This window comes from Cavia porcellus, unplaced genomic scaffold (assembly GCF_034190915.1).
Source record: "Cavia porcellus strain 051 isolate PalLab524CR breed Dunkin Hartley unplaced genomic scaffold, mCavPor4.1 scaffold_6, whole genome shotgun sequence".
Taxonomy (NCBI): domain Eukaryota; kingdom Metazoa; phylum Chordata; class Mammalia; order Rodentia; family Caviidae; genus Cavia; species Cavia porcellus.
The window spans coordinates 393,193-414,259 of NW_026947489.1; the positions used below are offsets into that span (position 1 = coordinate 393,193).

The window sequence follows — 21,067 nt, forward strand, 5'->3', positions numbered from 1 at the left end:
CTCAAGGCCAGCCTGAACTACATAGCGAGACTTCATCTCAAAAAAGACAAAAAAAAGAACTTTTAGTTTTGTTCACATATAAAATTTATAATTATATTTTCTAATTTATTGAATGATGAAAATGCATCATGCTGTATGATTCACACATCTATTATTTCACTAATCCTCATAATAACCATAAAATAGGTATAATTATTTCCTTTCTAAAGATGTAGAAACCAAATTTTATGAAAGCTAATGTTTTGAAAGTCCTGATTAGTAAAGGGTGAATAGCATTAAACACAGCTATTTTGGCTTTAGAAAGTTCACTATAGAAAATCATATGCAGTCTAACTAATACACTTTGTACCAACATATTGGAAAGTTAGATCACCCTAAATTCTGTTTACTGCTTATGGGCACTTGTTATATACCTTGGGAGGTCAAGTGACTACAAGATGAATGTTACATTGTTAGACTCACATTGTGCACAAATACAAACATATCTATGCCTTTCATTGTTTCAAAAATTAGTGAGGTATTATTATGAATGAACAATATTAACTTTGCTATATTGAAGATATGACATGAAATGATAAGGAAGGGTAAATTGAGGGAGTGTATATGAAATTCCTTTGACAATTACTAGTGAAGTGGGAAGGGAAGTTATAGTTTTTTTGGTGGGGAGTTACAACTTTCATAAACTTTACTAAGTAATTTACCAAATTTACAATATATTGTTTTCTAATTTTTTTTTCTTTTTTATCAGTGCCAGGGATCAAACTCATGACTGCACACTTTCAAGGCAGGCACTTATGCTGCTCACCTAAATCCCCAGCCCCAAATATATTATTTTCTAAAATAAGTTCATGCTTCCAAAAAGTCTGAGCCTTCACCCTAAAATTCACATTCACTTTTCTCAGCTGTCTCATTGTAGTCTTCATTCTTTGTTTCTTAGTGTGGTTATCACTGGGTTCAAGAGACGAGTAACACAGAATAAAACACAGTGAGGAATTTATCTAACGATCTGATAGGGAACGGACAGGCATAAGTGAAGATACATGGACCAAGAAATGAACGAACAACCATGATGTTAGCAGTCAAAGTGAACAGAGCCTTGGATGACTGGTCTGTCAGGTGACATTCCATAGTCATTAGAATGGTAATGTAGGAGATGAGTAGGAAGACAAAAGAATACACTGTGAGCACACCAATGTTAGCAATGATCATGATGTCTAGCTTGTAGGTGTCTGCAGGCGAGTTGGATTACCCTAGGAAAATCACAGTAAAAGCTATCAAACTTGTTGGACCACAGAATGGCAGGTTCACTGCAAAGGCTAACTGTCTCACTGAGTGGAGGAGGCCAGTTCCCCATGCAGCAGCCACAATTCCAATGCATACACTGTTGCACATAATTATACTATAGTTCAAGGGTTTACAAATTGCTACATATCTGTCAAAGGCCATGGCTAGGAGGATCACCAACTCACTCCCACAGAAAAAGTGAAGGAGGAATATTTGTGCAAGACACTCCCTGAAAGAGATGGCTTTGCGTTTACTGAAAAAGACAGTAAGCATCTTGGGGACTGTGACTGAAGACAGAGACAAATCAGTGACTAAGAGGTTGGCCAGGAAAAAATTACATGAGAGAGTGAATGTGTGAGTTAGAAGCCACAGTTATCACAACCAGAAGGTTTCCAAACACAATTCCTACATGGAAAACAAAAAAGAATATAAAAAAGAAAATCTGGAATTCTTGAGAATTGGATAGTCCAAGAAAAATGAACTCAGTGATCACTGAGTAATTTGCTTTACTTATTGCTTCATTCCAGAAGATAATCTCTGTGGTACCCTTGGAAAAGATGATGAAGAAATAGGATTTTCACACTGAACTCAGGCTTTAACCCACACACTAGTACCTTGGTCATGGTTTATCATTCATTTATCCATGTTTCCCAGTGTTCACACTCATAGGATTATTTCTAATAAAATACTACCGTTTGTGCTATTCTGATTGTCAGATTAAATCTCCACTGCTACCCCACATCTATCTCCTTTTTCTCCCACATTCAAAAAAAGTGCTTATTATGTTGTATATATCTTTTTTTTTTTTTTTTTTTTTTTTTTTTTTTGGTACTGGGGATCACACTTATGACCATGTGCTTGCAAGGCAGGCACTTATGCCACTGAGCTAAATCCGCAGTCCTGATTTTATACCTTATATCATTTGATGATACTAACATTCTTAGAAAAAAGATATGCTAAAATGAAAGGATGATGAAAATAGAAAGAACAAAAAAATGAAAATATAAAAAAACATGTTTTAAAAAGTGGGAAAGGATAAAAAAAAGGAGGATCCAAAGGAGGAGTGAAAAATGACAAAAATGCAATAAAGTTTACATGACTGAAAGTGTAAAACAGTTTAATGGAAGATAAAATTGCAAAGAAAGTTTAGAGTTCTTACTATTTAGGCTTTATTATGAAAATAGTGATGAACTACTGAGAAATTAGTAATAACTGCTTAAAAAATTATGTCTGGTCTGAATCTGAATTTAGAGTATATTAAGCGCAAAACTAGGTACGAAATGCAGGTAGTGGTTGTATGAACAGGAACTGAGTGAGAAAGGATTTGTGAGTGTCCATTAGGCAATATGTTACATTGGCAACATATTATAATGTGAGCATGTAGCTGAGGGGCTAGGATTCAAATCCTAGGTTTATCTGTTATGTTGTTGGATGACTTTGGACAAGTCATTTCAAAGCTTTCAGTCTTATGGTCAGATCTGGACAGGATGGGTGATGGTAGTACTAATTCATAGGAGTGCAGAGGGAATTGGATGTGGTCATGAATATAAATTATCTAGCATATAATAGGTACTCAATAAATTAGTGTTCATTAGGGAAAATAATAGAAACTTTGCCAATAGTGTATGTGAAAAATACATTGTTCATACACTTTTATTCTGAATAATTGGGAATATGATGGCTTTGAGTCTCATAATAATTATAATGAAAACTAATGTAATTCTACCTCACACATAAATGAATTTTAGGAGTATGAATGAGTTTGGGAGGAGGAAAATGATAATGATAACTGTCTGGATATACGGAGTCATTGCTGGTACATTCTTGCAAGTCACTCTGGTACATTGCTGAGACACTGAACAGTGACTTTTGACATGAGTCCAGAGTGTTCTTAAAGGAACACTACTGTGTAACACAAACAAGTAAGAATTCCAGAATGACATTGTTCATTAATGTGAGCTTCTTGCTCAACTATTTCTCTCATCATATCTCTTGAAATTGTGCTACAAAGAGCAGAATGATAATATTGGATCCTCAGCTACATAGACAGCTACCCTGCACCCCTGTAATTCTTTCACATCCCAATTAGGAATCTTAAAAAGTCATTCAGCAAGTTTTGAAACTATATGTTTCTAACATTAAGTTCTAACATTGGCACTCTCCAGAATCTCACTCTAGCTATAAAATTTCTGAAGATCCAGCCACAGTTGAAAAAGAAATATTTGCCCAGGCACTACATTAAGTTCTCAATTCAATCACTGCAATTTTGTTTTTCTTAAAATAACTTTTACATTTCTTTTTTTATTTAAAGAGAGAAGAAAAAAAAGGACATAAAAAATGATGCAGTAAAAGCATACAAATAATACAGTATTTCTAGAAAAAAATATATACAGTACAAAATCACCAGTTAATAGGCTACATATTATCTTCCCAGAAACGGTTGTTCATATCACTAAATTAAAGCATATAAAATGAACATTCATACAGTGAAACTGGAGACAGTTCCATTCAATGATCCAACAAAAGCTCAGTTATATGGTTTTCCATCCTACACACTCAAACATACCTGCGGTTATATCCCTTAGTCCACCTTACTTCCCTCTCTTTTTTACAGTAACATTTAGACTTTTAGGGTTTTATTACTCTCACGGTTCTTATTACTTTTTTGAAGAGAATAAAACCAAATACTTTTACATTTCTTTAAGGTACACAATGTTTGTCTTTATAAGTATCATTGTGATGAAAGGCAGAAACTTGAGTCCGAGCAGAAATTCAGTGCATGATTTTGGTCATGCCATTCAAAATTTTGGAATTTTAGTTTTCTTGTTTTTAAAATGTGTTTGGTTATAAAATGCTTTTACAATCTCAATAGCTATACCAGCATGATTTGCACTTTTATGTCCCAATCCAGTTTCTATTGGTATTGTAAAAAGGAGCCAAGAAAGTGGCCAAACAAATGCTGGGTTTGGGGAAAAAATATGAGCAGGGCCACTGAGTAATAAAGGATAGATTAGCGCAAAAATGTTAGAAAAAGGACTCAACAATTGTTTCCAAAAGAACACTAAAAACAAAAGTTGTATTTTATAATATTCACAACAAGTCTTTTAAATATTTAAATCTACCTACAGAATCTTTCCATTTTTCCTAGGATAAAAACATGAATTCTGAAAAATGGATTTCTACTAACAGGAACATGTCATTGTTGATAAAAGGCTGGGTTTCCTTAGTTCTACTAATATGTTTATCATATACAGTTATAATATATTCATCATTCCACCTACCTCCTTCATAAAGGGAAGAGATTACAGCAATTTTCAGTGAAAGAGGAGTACAGACTTCCTTTTATATGTACTCTCTAAAGTATTAAAATTTGCAAGAGAAAAACATTTATGAGAATTTTCCTCCTTAGTAAATTAATTATGAGTTCATTATGAAGATGATGAGAGGCAGATGAAGAGACATGGAAATGACTAGCCTGAGCTGGAGTCCTGAGACTAACTTATAATCTCCCAAGATTTCCCTCAGTCATTAGAAGGAAAACAAAATCTTGAATTAAGGAACAGTGCCACAATTTCTTAGCCCATTTGAATATTTTCGCTATCTGAGTCTGAAGGTGATTTTTAAAGAATCATGACAAAACAAATAAGAGAAAATTGTAAAAGTAAACTCTAAGTAGGCCTATAGATTTGATAAAAATGCTTAGATTTGCCAAAGTGAGACAGCACACAATATTGATGACCAATGTATGGAGAAAACATAAGAATAATACCTCAAGTAGTAATAGAATATCTCACATATCACTGTTTTATTTAACAGCTTTAATCAATATGTAGCATTTAAAAATGAGCATAGATGCCTCAATTAATATTTCCTAAATCTACTAAAACTACATCTAAATGAGATATCACTTATACTTCTTCATTACCATGATTTCCAGGTTTTATCTAAAACATGTCAATCACATTCTCTGTACTGAGAAAAGTTTTGAGATTTTTGTGGATCACCTTCATCTGGCAAATGTATCTCATTTAACACTTTTAGAATTTTCATGCATATTTAATGAATAGGGAATGTGTTACATTCATACAAAGAGATATTGCTAAGCCATAAGAAGGAAAAATTAAATCATTTGTAGGAAAATGGACTGATTTTGAGTCCATAATGCTAAGTGAAATAAATCAAACATAGAAGGTAATGGTTTCTCTACTATGCAAGATATAATATAAATAATTTAATGATCAAAATAAAGGAGAAAGGGTAAAAAACAAAGAGGAAGATCCTGTGGGTATGGGAAGGGGAGCTTGGGAAGAGAAAGAGGGGAGAAGAGGGAATAAATCTGACCAAGAAATGCAGTATATCACTACCAACTTTCCAGATAGATTGTCAATATATATTGCAAACATATACTAATCTAAAATCTCTGAGGAAGACTGCACGAGAGACAGAATTGTGCTGCTTTAAAGATGGAACAGCCAAAAAATTATTCTTCATGCAAAGTAGTAGAGGCTATTTCTACAATGATACTGTACAAAACACATTGAAAGCCAGACTGAAAAGAATACTTGAGCTATAACATATTAACAGTTTTTCTACTCGTCTAATATAAAGTAAAATATGAATTTAAAATAAGAATTATTTCTCTCTATGTCTTTTGCTTTATATACATCCATATTTTATCCATTGAATTAATATAATATCCTTAAGAAATATCTATCAATTTTCAGTGATGTGTGTTATTACTATTATGACGCCAATATGTTTAAATCATAAAAATGTGTATAAAATATAAAATACATTAAAATTCAGTGTAATCAGTGCAATCATTGTTAGTAATTGTAATTTAGGTATGAAATTTAGACAGCAATGCATACATTTTTAATGATTAACAAAAGTTGCTGCAACTCCACCTAAGGTGAATTTTGTTGATTTAATGTATCTTTTTTTCTTATGGAATTTGTCTCTAGGCTTCTCATAAAAAACTGTTTACATTCCATAGTGTTTATAGTAATTGTAGGGTTTTGATGGTCCAAGACATTCATCCATGTGTGTGACTCAACCTTCTCATAGTCAAATTCATATCTTTATTCCTTAGTGTACAGCTAGCAGGGTTTAAGACAGGCATAACAACGAAGTCCAAAGTGGAAAAAATGTATCCAGTGACTTAGCAGGAAAAGGCTACACATACAGAAATATGAATGAAGCAAAGAACAAAACCACTACAGTGAGGTGAGCTGACAAAGTTAAAAATGCTTTTGATAAATCTTTGGAAGAATGTTGCCAAACAGTAACCAGAATATAGATGTATGACACAATTAAGAAAAAGAAGGTGCCCATAGATATAAAGGCACTGTTGGCAGTGACTACAAATTCTAGTTCATAGGTGTCCATGCATGCAAGCTTAATAATCATAGGAAAATCACAGTAAAAACTCCCTACATAGTTGGGTCCACAAAAAGGTAAGTTTATGACAAAGACAACTGAAACACAGCATGAATCACCCCAATGACCCATGCAGTGATTATCAAAAGCACACAAGTTTTGTAATTCATAATAGTTAGATAGAGCAGAGGCTTGCAGATAGCTACATACCTGTCATACACCATTCTATAAGTAGCAACATTTCAACTCCTCCCATAGCATGGATAAAGAACATTTGTACATACAGTTGTGGAAGGAAAGGACTTTATGGGCAGTGGGAAGATCATAGATTATTCTAGGAACTGTGGTGGATGAAAGGCTCAAGTCAATGAGTGATACATTGGCCAAAAAAAGTACATGGGAGAGTGTAAGTGAGGATCAAAAATTACTGTGAACACAATGATGAGGTTTCCTAGAAGAATTCCCACGTAAAATAAAGAGGAAAAGGAATAACTGCATTTCCAAGGATTGAGCAAGACCCAGTAACACAAATTCAGCTGTCACAGAGTCATTTACTTGGTCCATTGATTTAGAAGGAAGTAGAGACCCTGAAATGACCTTAAAGAAAAGAAGAAATCAATTTAGAGGTGCCAAAAATAATGGGTTAGGTATTGGTAGTTTAAAATTGATGACTAACAAGTTTTTTTATTTAGTCGATGGCAGATTATTTACAAAATAACAGGAACCCTGGATACACAAGATTTTCACAGTATGGAAAAGTTGCTCTTGGAGGCTATGTAATATTTTAAGCACTCAAATACATAAATCATCAGAGGATTTAAGCAGTTAGAAAAATGAGCAAAACAAGCTCAAAGAATTCAGGTGAAAGATAAAAATAAAGATAAAAAATAAATATGTTAATATGGAAAACCAGTTATAAAATAGTTCTGCAGAAATTTAAAAATTCAAACCTACAAATATAGTAAACAATAATATTAAACATGAGAACATAGTGCATATTAATAGTTAAGACTTCTCTAAAAGGTATTCCCTACATGTGCCTAAAATAGACTGCCCCAAACTAATGTATAAATTAGTCTACACTCGAATTTGAAAGCTTTAGAGACACAAAAGCTTGATATCTTGTTAGTACAAAAAAGAGCTTCAACCATTCAGGAGACCCCCCAAAACTTCACAGGTAGATTAATGAATAATAAGAAGAGATATGTATAAATGTACATGTATATAGTGAGTATATGTATTTTAGAAATCAAAGAAATATGACAAAATAAGATAGTATGATTTTCCTATTAATTTAAATGTTTTCCAAATATTATTATTAAAAGTGGTAATGATTCAGTAAAATAGGCACTTTCATACATTGCTGGAGGCTATGTAAACTAATTTCAAGCCTTATTCCCTTCATGGGGAACAAGGATAGTAACTCTGCAGTGTGAGTTACTAAAAAGAAGCAATAAATGGTCTAAAAAATAGGCAAGGGGCACAAATGTGATAGCAAAAGGTAATAGTTTGGCAAAAATATAACAGACAGAAACAAATTGACTTGATTCCTTTACTGTCTGTAATGTATATTCTTCTTTTGGCACATTCATAAGCACTTTTTCTAGCATTTTGTTAATATATCACTTATTTTTAAGACTATACTTTACCACTTTGAAATCACTTATTCTTTCTGGACTTACCCATATTTTGATCATATGAGTCACTAGTGGATAAAGACAAAGGATTTTAGGAAGAGAATTGAACCTACTTTATTAATAGATAATAAAATTGAAAAGTTTTTTTTGTCAATTCCCTCTACGCTGCTGCAAAGAATTCATTTGATGACTTATTAAATTCATTTGTGTGTTGTTTAAAAAATGAAGTTTAAGCCAAAAATCATTTTCACTACTTTAGATAAAATACTGTATCTTTTCGACTAAGAAGAAACATTAAGCAAATGCTCTAGGATTCTTACCAAAGAAGAAGCTTTTCCTTTTATAAAATCAATTTGAAATAATTAGGAAAATTCAAGGCTTTAAATTACATTTTCAGAGTTAGAATTTTGTATTACTACTGGCATAAAACTGTAGAAATGCTATTTGTCTTGAAGTGCAGGTGACAATTAAAATTTTTAAAAAGGAAACTCCCAAGCTACATGAACACATTAAAGACTGTGAAATTCTATATGTAACATAATTTTAATCTGTTCACAAATTTTAAACATTCTAAAATTCGATAATCACAACCCAAATATAAGGCAATGATTAATTTGTTTGGAAAATAGGCATAAGAAAAGATACACAGAGGAAGAATTAATATGAAGCGGAAGCACAGTGGTAGAATAAAAGGAGTTACAAACACAGTAAGAAAGAGCTCTAAGGGAAGAACAGGGATAAATAGTCACCCAAGAAGCACTGAAGAGAACAGCATACGAATTGCTTACATTACCCGTTATGACTTAAACCATCGCACATCAGTGGATCATGAATTTTCTTGGATTTTCCTACACAGGTTATGCACATTTTCATTGGAAAGAGTGAAAGAGGGGAGTAGCCACAGGAATCCTAATCACTAATGTGAAGAAAACTTAAGGCATAAAACTGGCTGTGACTGAGGTTCCATGTGTAGGGCAGTGTCGGAGGTGGTCCAGATGAGAAATGAGCCATCGCCTAGAAAGAGTAGTAATTGATCAAAATAATGTATTCATTCCCTAAGCAATATTTTACCTACCATAGTTCTCTAATCCACTTTTCAGACATGCAAAATTAGGCTCCAGGAGTTCAGGGATCCCCTTCACTTTGTCTAATGTTAAAACAACATCTGAAACATAGAAGAGGCTCAAGAAAAACGTGTTTCTAAAAATATAAACACAACTCTCCACATCAAAAATAACACTGTGACTTCCTGATTGATATATCAGGATGTATGTGTATGTATGGTGGATATGTGTGTATGTGTATGTGTGTGTATGCATGTGTGTTTGTGTGTGTGTGTGTGTGTGTGTGTGTGTCTGTGTCTGTGTGCTGGGGATCAACTCCCAGGCACTATACATGCTGGAGAAGGGCTAAAAGACATAAGTGCCAGTCTGGGAAATTGTGTTTAGTAATACTTCTTCATAAGCTTGTTCTTCTTGATGATAAACTAGTTATAAAAAAATAATAAAAACTTTCATTTTTTCTTCTGTAAACATCTGGAATTATTACATATCATTTTAAGATAAATCTTGAATGCTTGAGAGGATAGTGTTGAGAAAAGATCACAGGTTTGACTTCTCTGGCTTCTTGCAAACCAGTAATGACCTAGTGCAACTCCTGAAAGTTCGTCTGAAGCCAAATTCTAGAGTTCGCCAGCTTTCTTACTGGAGAGTTAAAATTTGTCAGTCATTAAGGTCTAGAGGAAACACATTTTCAAAAACAGAAAACAAACATTTCAAAAAAAAGAAAAAGAACCTCAGTCACAGCCAGTTTTAGCCTCAGTCACAGTGCTGCACAGAAATAAGAAAGAAATTTGAAATTAATTCATGCAATGAGTTTATTCTATGGCTAAAAAATAACCCAGTGTGTCTGAATGACTAGAATGCTTTTATGGTAATATATTTAATGACAATAACCAGATGTCAGACATCCTTGATTTCAGTCCATTAGTATTCTTCGATAGTGCTGCTAATGTACATGACAGACACAGCTGTGAAAAAAGCTAGCAATATTTATATTAAGTAATTTCATTTTAGCCCATTCAGAAGACACCCTTATTCCTTATTCAAGTTTATTTCTTGAGTTCTGATTTTGTTTAAAATAAAGGTTATCTTTCCTTCCTAAAGGGTCATTTCCTATTCTCCAGTGGACAATGATGTTTTCCTATGTCTTCACAGTGCCCAGTCAGTCCTAGAGTGCTTCTATTTTAAGACTCACAGCTGTCAGCTTGTTTGCACCATCCTCAGAAGTGGCCAGAGTGTTTCTCTGTCTGAGCTTTGCCCTTTAATTTAAGCATTGGTTGGGACATTTGAGAGAAAAAAAACTGCACCAGAATATTGGAGGTAAAGACTTCAGTGCTTTTTCTCTTTTCCTAAAATAGAATCTGATGTTCAAATAGGATGGGATTAGCTGAGACAAGTTGTTCATTATCACAGTTAAAAAGGAGGTTTACAATTAATTGGAGAGTACAAAAATACACAAACCATGAAAATCTCCACAGTAGGAAAAAAATGAAAATATCAAAGGGGCATCCATATGTAATTGATTTCAAGAGAAAGTACAATTATGTGAATGAAATTTCAGTATGGAAATAAAATGATAAGGTCTCTGGGAGGATGGATTCATGACACAGTGTTTCAAAGAAAGTTAGAAATTTAAGGAGAGCAGAAAGAGACAGAATAAAAGCAGTGATGGAAGATGCAGTTTTGTGATTTAAAAGTCTTCTCTTATCGGCCAAGTAGGTTCATTTTTAGGAGGAATTTATGTGACCTATCTCCATTTATATAATAATAACCTGAACACAAGGTTTTTTAATAATTGGTAAGAAGGTAATTAGCTGCACAGGAGAGTGATACAGTTTTACTAGTGTCTCTTAGGAACTAGATCTTTGAGGCACACTGACTTCCCTAAGTGTATCTAGATAATTGCCTACCTATGAAATAAATGAAAAGATGCAAGATATTGAGGTGATTTATTCACTAGTGTAAAATAATTCCTCATAATCTTAGAGTGTGAATTGGTTGGAGTAACATAGAAGAGGAGCTGGAAATATAACCAGATGGAGAGACATATCTTTATTCCTGGTACCATAAATGGAGTTATAAGAAAGAAATCTAAGATCCATGATCTACAAAGACAATGCCTATAGTTGATGAGAGAGGGTAACAAATAGATCTTTCTCCTGTTATCAAGGGTAGCAACTGTTTGCCTTTGGATGGTTAATGAACTCAAACTTTTAGGGGTGCTGGGAATGAAGATCTACTTAAAAGCTTTTGATTGTCATCATTTTGAGTCAACTGATTACACATAAATTTACATTATTGGATTTTTTCAGAGACTTTGGGGAAAACAGAAACAAACATAAAAGATGAAAATGCAGTTATTTTGAGTTGTCTGTCACATGGTTATGGTTACCTGTGAGAGAGATAGTTGTTTAAAGTGACCTGTGTCAAGTCATTAAAACAGTACTGTGGATCTTTCCGGAGAACCTAGGATTTATCATTGAATTACAACTAGAAAGATTCTACACTCTCCAGGTTTTCGCAGAGACCTGGACTGTCAAGGTTCTTTGAAACTTTTGTTGTTTAAATGAATGTTTATTCAGAACTGTATTTCATTTTTTTTAGGAATGAGAAAAATGATTTGTTAGAAGAATCAATGTTGGTCAATCCCACATTTTGAAAAATGGTAATATTCTAAAAATGTACTAGTAAAATAAAAAAGGAGAAAAGCATGGGTAAAAATGTTTAAAAACAACGGTCAAGTAGGCATAAAATGAGACAAGCCAGACAGGGTGGTACAGTATGCAGCAGGCTGAGATAGCAGGAGTGCGTTGAGAGCTCATGGACAGCCTGAATCACATAATGAAACCCTGTTGCAAAGCAAAGCAGAGCAGAGCAAAGCAGCAAAGCAAAGCAAAAAAGAGAACAAAATTTTTTGCTTAGGCGAAGTACAACTACTCTGATACAAAAGAGAAATTTCTATTAACCATAGAGTTCTCTTCTGCAACATAATTAACAGTACAGAACCTCATAAATTATTCTATCATAACAATGTACCTCTGTCTTAGAGTCTTTGTTCTAATTTGGAGGTTGTATAACCAGGTGGGATGTTGTAATAGTTAACTGTGATATCAACTAGGATAGGAAATATCTAGAATATTAGTGTAGCACAGCTCTGGGTGTGCCTGGATGACTGATTGAAGACTGAAGACCCACCCTGGTTGTGGGTAGCACTAACCAATAGGCTTGTACCCCAGAGGGAGTAAAGGAGAAAGCAGAAGGAAGTCTTGCTGTTTTCCATTCCAGAGGAGCTCCACCCATTGTTTGCCATTGCCTTTGATGTCTTTCTCTGGATTCCAGAGACTCCAGCCTTCCAATGCAAACCCTTTGGCTCCTTTACATAGACTCTCATGAGCTCCAGGCCTTTAACCTTTGAATGGATCCTCCAGCTTCCCAGTGTGCAGATGACTCTTCATTCTTCTCCCTAAGTGGCCATTGCAAGCCCACTTTGAAAACATATAATATTATATTTTACTATATTATATTACAGTATATTAGTCATTTCTCTGGTGAACCCTAACTGACACAAATATACTAAGATCAAAGAGTAAGAGTCTAGGCAAAAGTAAGGCACTGCGAGGTTGGGCAGCTTGGTGACAGAGAATGCTATGATTTAAGGACTATCTCCTGGGGCATGAAATTGTTTGGCAGGAGAGGACTTCTGGGTCAACAATGAAAGACAAATTGTTAATGATGAGTTTGTGAGATCTACTAGTACTAGAAACACAAAACTGAACATGTACCTTAGTTGAGAATGATTCTCTCCCTTCTCTCTCTTCTCTGCTTCTCTCTCTTCTCTGTCTGTCTGTCTGTCTGTCTGTCTGTCCATCTCTGTCTCTCTTTATGGTGAACACTGACTCCAAGGCCTCCAGACTGAGTCTCATGTCAGCTTTTTATAATTTTTATCTTGAGATAGGATCTTGCTAACTCACTGTATTATCCAAGCTGGGATGGAAATTGTGAAGCTCTGGCCTCTCCTCCGAGAGTGCTCAAATTATAGGTATGCATCAGTATACTAAGGATGGCTAAATTTTTGAATTGTGTTAAGTCCATAAAAGGAATTCATCAGTATTCTGCCTCAGAATCTCAAGAATATAAAAAGAGAAGTTATTTAATCATATGAGCTTCAAGTAAATATAAAAATAAATTTAAGTACTATCCACTACCTTGTTCTTATTGTTAATTTTTTACCCTCTGTTGGAGGAGTGATGATACAGCCCTACTGAAAGGGAACCTAAAATGCAATGTAGTAGAAAAAATTGAAAATAAATTCTTAAAATGAGATTAATTTTATAAAAGTAGTTATAGTAAGTGTCATGGTAATATGAGGAATTAATAAATAAACAAGTCAATAAAAATAGTGAGATCAATATTATAAAAGTGATTATAGTAAGTGCTATAGTAGGAACTCTCCTGTTTCTAGGTTTAGGGAACCCTGCCATGATACAACGATGATCTGAGGAAAGAAGGATTCTTCATAGACAAAACTAGGAGGATAAATAATTCATATACAATGAATGATTAGTCAGCATAAATTTCCAGAGGTTATTGAGGCTGAAGCTTTCAGGTAAGCAGAAGAAAATTAAATTGACTCTGGAACTGGGGGGAGACAGTATGTTCTGAAGTTAGCTAAAGAGGATGGAAGATTGGTTTTGAACAGTCTAGTAAATCCTGAAGAGTGGTTATTTTAATATAAAGAAAACTATATTAGAGATATAAAGAAAAAATCATATACTTAAATTTTTAAAAAATCTCTCTTACTGAACTGTTGATCAGATAAATTAAGGAAAAACAAGGTTTAATGTTATTTCATTGGTGGATAATACTCTATTCCGCAAGTGTCTAGACAGTAATACTGACATTACAAATTAAAGTATTTAAGAGCTATGTAGAAAGTGGAACTAATAGTATCAATGATTTGTTGATTAATGTGGACCACTAGAGGAATAAATCTATTTTTGTTCCTAGATTTTGGGTTGTATAACTAGGTTTACTGTTTTAATATTTAGATCTTTGTTCCATTTTGATTCCAGTTTAGTATGTGACAATAACATGGGTCTAGTTTTAGAGCATCTAAGATGAATACATACTTCTCAGATGGTGAAATATAAATGTCAAAAAATATACAAAAATTTTCAACATCAAATAAAACAACTCTTAGATTCCATTTCACTTCAGGAAGAATATTATCAAAAAATCAAAAATTAAGTGCTGGTGGGGCTCCGAGGGAAAGGAAACATTTTTCACCATTGGTGGGAGTGTAGATTAGTGCAACCACTATGGAAATCAGTGTGGTGATTTCTCAAAAGAATAGGGCTAAAGATTCCATTTGTTCCAGACATTTTCCTTCTTGGCACACTCTCAAAAGAATTAAAAGCACTATATCATGTAATATCTGTGTACCCATCGTTACCCATATGTTACACACATATAGAGGTACAGTTTATAACAGCTAAATCTTAGAAACAATCCAAATGCCCGTCAACTGGTGAAATGACAAAAACATTTTTTAATAATAGAGTACTACCCTGCCATAAATAAGGATAAACTTGAGAAATTTATTGCTAAATGGATAGAATTTGAGACCAAATTTCATTGAAATACATTGGATATGTATGTAAATAACATATTTCCTTCCTAATGTAAGAAACTGAAAGTGTAAATAAGAGCCAAGTTATTTAAGAAATATTATGAAATTATTCAAAAAGGAAGGGGAACCTGGGATGGGAGAGATAAAAGAAGGAAAGGACAAGAAAAAATAAGGAAAAAATTAATAAAATGAAATAAAGCTTTGCGAATAAAGAAAGAAGAATGGGAGAATAAAAGAAAAAGACAAAATATATTGTGTACAGGTACAAACCCTGTTTGATGAATGTGATCCTTGTATTTATCTAAATTGCAATAATACATTTTTTCAAATCTATTTTATTCACAGATAAAAAGAAACAAAAAAGGAGAAAAACATCGCAAAATTTTAAAAGTACCAATAGTTTAACTAAATTTTAAAAAGAGTAATTAAAATTATGTAAACAAGTGACAAATAGGGCCAAAATATAGGTAAAAACAGGTCAAAGATACAATTCTGGTTCAGTAGACAAAGGAAATTCAGTAACAAATATGGGGAAGGAATTGCTAAGAAGAAAAACCCCAGGTGATTGCCCTTCCTGTAACCCAGTACAGTATACTTAGAAAGGAATATGGGCAATGATTTAAAGAGGAAACTATCATCAGTGAAAAACCAAAACAAAAGCGAGGCATGATTGTGGAAGGTGGAGATATTAGAAATTTCCTGGAGATAATGTAGGCATTTGATCCTTTAAAATGAGAAATGTTTTAGTACATTTGAAATACATAACTTCAACAAAGGTTTTTTTTTTTTTATTTTAAATGTAGAAACCCTCTATTACATTGAAAGATGCACCATTTTGGGCTGTGTTTGTATCCAAGCATACTGACCACAGTTGTATAAACTCTAGGGATTCTTTTGCCTCACCAGAAAATCACAGTAAAGGAAGCCAGGACCTCTAAACACAATACTTGAGTATGTTCTCATGTGAAATGTCTATTATCCCCATGAGTTTATTCCAAAGTTCAAGATAAAGTTTAGTCTAAGTTCAAGATGTAAAATAATACATAGTTTATTTCTTTCTTGTAAATAAAAAATAAGATTTATTGTTTCATCTCTAACCTATTTCTATTTGATTCATAATTTTACTATAAGACATATTAATACATTTCAGGTACTTGCTAGAAACTGACAGTAATTATACTTAATATGTCCCAGAAAATATCATCTAGAAAATAGTATTTGAATATCAGGTTTACCCCTGAAAATCAATTACAATTATTCTCTATTTTCACCTTTCTTTTCAGTGGGAGTATATGAAATTCTTCAGTGTGTTTGGCAAGTTAAACTAAACTTAGACCTGTGAAATTCTGTTGGATCATTTCCTCAACTATGAATGCTTATCATAGTAGTGATGACAGTCATGTGACTCAGTATTCTGTCAAACTGTATCATCTTGTGCTCTACAGTGCACCAGTTATTATTGCTACATGTCCCTGTTGGAACCAACAATCTGCTTTTCCAGTCTTCTTCCTTATTAGGAGCATAAAAGAGCTAGTTTAGTGTACAAGAAATGTAGATAGATATGCAATGTGTATTACTTCAAATATTGAGGTAGCTACCACAAGGGCAACATATTTTGGGGTGCATAATGTTCAAGTGGAGGAGATCACAGATTATAGGGTCTTGTCCCTGTCACATGCTGTGGCAATGAACAGCACCATGTTACCTCCACCCAAGAGGTGAGTTAAAATATCTCTATGGTGTTTGGGAAGATACATAATGCTGCAGTCTATAAAATGATCAGAGGAAATATTGGAAAATGCTAGAGAAAGACAGACCAAAAAAGGAGAGGTTAGCTGGTCACAGCAGGACACACTGAGATCCTTATAATACTATGGGAGGCTAAGGCAAAAGGGTTACAGGTGCAGCTGGTTTGGGAAAGTAAGTGACTTTAAACTATGTCTAAAAATTTAAATAAATAAAATAAAAAAGAGGTAGCTCAGTGTGCAGGCTCATGTTCAATCACAAGTACAAAGGGATGGGTGTGGTAGATGATACAAATTTAGGTTTGTTGATCCACTTCATACATTAAATGACAAATATTGGTTTTCTTGAAATATGTGATGTGATAAGCTTTTTTATTCATGCATTACAAAATATGTAAATGCAGACACCAACATCTCAAGCAGGTCCTTTCAGATAATGGCATGTTAAATAACTTTAATTTTGCAATTGTTTTTCTTTATCTTTTGACATACTGTCAGATGGAGAAACTGGTGGTTTATGTTTCATGTGTGTGCATGCATGTGTGAAGGTTTGCAGGTTGATTATCATTTAAAGATTATCATTAAAGATTTTGTTGCCAGTATGGCACATCTGCTTTTTGTTGGTGCCCTCCAGGCCTGGCTAACCACAAGTCTTTGCCTCACTTCTAAGGTACCATCATCTCCATTAGTTTGGGAGGGAATGATGCAGTGGTTTTGGCCCAGATTCCAGTTCTCTGGGACCAGGCAACAGAATTGTTAATGACAGAAGATCAGCTCAGTACTGGCATACAGAGGAAATCAATTAATAGCAATATATATGTCACCCTGGAAGTATCACATAAATCAGCACCAATATCATAGCATTAAGGACAAACAGGATATTTACATATGATAACAACAAATAAGGTACTATCATTAACCATAAAAAGAGTTATATAATTAAGGTATATACACTAAAACAAACAAAATATTAATGTATAACAAATATATACCAAATCAAACAAGCATACCTCCACTTACAATAGGAAAGAATTTTACAGTAGGATCATAGTGTCTACTAAACATCTAATAAGATTACACTAGTATAAGTTTATTAGATTATTAAGCTTAATGATATAATAAAGCTTAATAATTATACTAGTAAATATAGGCTGAAGAGAGAGCATGAAAGAAGAAATATTTGAAATTTATGAATTAAACAATCTTACTATTCTCTCCTTCTACAAGTAGTAAAAATTAACTAATAAAATTAGACAAAGTTAAGCAAACAGAACAAATAAGGAAAAATAAAAAAGAACACAATGAAGAAAAAAGCAGTGAAAAGTGGAAAAATAATGAAAAGAAAAAAATATATCTAAAAAAATATTTCCCTGTATTCTTGAAGAGTGTTTTTTTTTTTCAACCTGGACTCTTGGAATTCAGAAATTTACTGTTTTTTCCACCTAGCTTTATGGCTTGTGTGATGCCCCTCCTCTTCCAGGGGCCCTGTGTTTGTGCACTTGAGCCCATGGCAGCTGTTCAAGCAGAGACGTGCCCTTGCTCACATTGGAAGAGAGGAGATAGCCTACTGATCTCTGTGCTCAATACAGTCATGTAGGTGGGGCTAAGCAGACTATGGGACTTTCACACTCAGCTACTTGCACATTGACCCATGAAGCTGTGAATGGCAGAGATTAAATCTTTTCATGGGTGCTTCCTGTGATATCTTCTAATTAAGAAAGTCTATCTATAGATAGAGACTCTCTTAGTTTAGAAGCATGAGCACTGAACGCCTTTTGAAATTTTCAATCAGCAACTTGATGGAAAGTTGTTTGCAGTGTATCCTTTCCATACTGCAACAACATTAATTTCACCTTACTAGGATAAATGTATATTATAGGTATTGAGTATTTTTTCTTCAATTATTTGCCCATGAAACTATTAAAAGATACATAGAATATCTAATGTCTTTTGTAATATACCTTCAGGACAGAAGAATGTACTTTATTTCAAAGCAAGTACAATACAACTAAGTCATCCACTGGTAATATAATTTACTGTATAAAAACAGAACATATCAGAACAAGAAATGTGACTAATAGCCATTTGAGGAATGGTGTTGTAGACAGAATTAGGTGCTTTAACATGCAGTACATATTCTGAAGCAAGTGATATTGTAATATGTTTGTGACCCAAATACATATGTCTGGAAAACAATGGTATAGTGTGGTTGGGTTCTCTTACTGCCATTCACTTGAGGAATTTGAGCATCCTGAATTTATAATTTTAAGATTTTCTTGAGTGGGTAAATTTTAAGTTTTCCTCAAAGGAGCATTCTAACACTCAAAAGTTTTAGTAGATCCTTGGAGCATTCCAATAAATCTAAAGTTTTAGTAGATCCATGCTGTTGTTGTTTGTTTGTTTTTGTACTTGCAAAAGAAGTTATTAAAACAGTAGGTATAATTGACCATCATAAGTATAAAAAATATAATTGCTGCTACATTTACATCAACCATGGATGATAATAACTAAGCATGGGGGAGTTACAGAAATTATAAAACATGTATATCTGAGTAAGTGATCTAGACAACAGAGATTCTATGTAATCATAAGGGGAAATTAAAATGAGTTTAGAAGAAGATAATGCATTCCATTCTGTTTCATTAAAATTTAAAGAAATGATGAAGTAAACTTATATAGGCTATGAATTCTGATAATCATGAAAGATGTTGATGATATCTGATGTTATTAATAACTCAAATATACTTTTCTACACTTAATATTCCAAGAATTCATGTTATTTTATGCTGTAAGTTTCTGAGATTCTTTCCTTGGGGACTTTTCTTTGTACATCAAAGTGTTTAATCTACCATGTGAGAAGAACAGGTAATGTGTCCTTTTTAGAGAGCAGCTCTAAACCAGTAAAGAAACCCATAGATTTCTCATGCCTCAAAGGTGAGGGCAGAAAGTTATAGAATTTGTACTGTACCTTAGAAGACCTCAGGAAAATTGTGCTCAAGATGTCCAGGATTCTCTATTGTAATTCTTTCCTTCACTTCTACACTTCTGAACCAGTGTTTTCTACAATTACCTTTTCAGATTAAATATTTGAGCTCAGATTTTTGTTTCTAGATTTTCTTTTAAATAAGTGAAAAACTGGTATTGCTTATATAAGATGGCCTATAACATTCACAACAAAATTATGGTTTAATTTTTATAATTATCAGGGATAGTGTTTCGTACTTATTAATTCATAAAATAGACTTGAAAGATTAAAAAATTCTCTGGTACACAATGCTGTTCTCTGTAAGAGTATCAATTTTTAACTTATGAATCTACGTTTCCCATTATAGTACTGGCAAAGGACTCACCCTCTACAGATGAAGCAGTGGCAGGTTTAAAATGAGCAGATAAATTTGTTCTTGTTGGAGGACTGTGGAGTTCTAAGGGAGGATTGTGGAGTTCTAAGCAAGCAGGTGGTGCCACCAGCTCCAGAGGCCCGGCAGCCTGGGCTAAGGGCCCCATGAGCACCTTCCCCCAAGTCGAGCTTATTTGGGACCCTCACAGCTTCCAGGTGCACTGGAACAGCTCAAGCAGGTCTGGGGTGCCTGCATCCACCTCCCCGTTCCCCGCTGTGCTTAGAGGACTGTGGAGTTCTAAGCAAGCAGGTGGGTGCCACCAGTTCCAGAGGCCCAGCAGCCTGGTGTGAATGCCCCACACATTTTTCCCCTAGTCCAGCTTGTTTGGGACCCTTACAGCTTCTGTATGTCCTGGAACAGCTTGGCAGGACTGGGTTGCCTGCATCTGCCTCTCTGTTCCCTGCTATGCGTGGGGTACTGTGGAGTTTTAAGCAAGCAGGCAGATGCCACCTGTTCCTAAGGCCTGGAGGCCTGGCCTAAGTGACCTGCACACTTTCCCCAGAGCCCAAATAGTTTGGGACCTCATTCGGGCCCTGGCCAGGGAATCTCCTGGCTTCTGGGTGCACTGGAGCAGTGCAGCAGGTCCCATGAGCAGGCATCAGCCTCCCCTCTTGCGGCTGTGCTTGATGGACTGTGGAGTGCTAAGCAAGAAGATGGGTGCCATCAGTTACAGAGGCTGGGCTTGAGCCAGTCTGCTCCACCCACAGTGACCCTCTATCCATCCAGGGAACTGGGTGTAAGAGTCCCAGGAGCTGAGAGGATAGAAGATGATTTCCAACAGACACTGAGGAAGCCTTAGAATAACACTCGAAACACTTGAAACATAGGAAATTGACAAAACAAAAGACCAAATTACAATATCAAACCTCCAACCCATCCAAGTAAACCTTAGGAGTGATGTATATAGAAGAAAATATATGCCATACATCTCAAA

General features: G+C 34.3%; 1 pseudogene; it reads right to left on the reverse strand.

Moving 5' to 3' along the window:
* The window catches only part of LOC100733831 (olfactory receptor 4F17-like), an 83,250-nt pseudogene that overhangs the window by 4,819 nt on the left and 57,364 nt on the right, over positions 1-21,067 (reverse strand).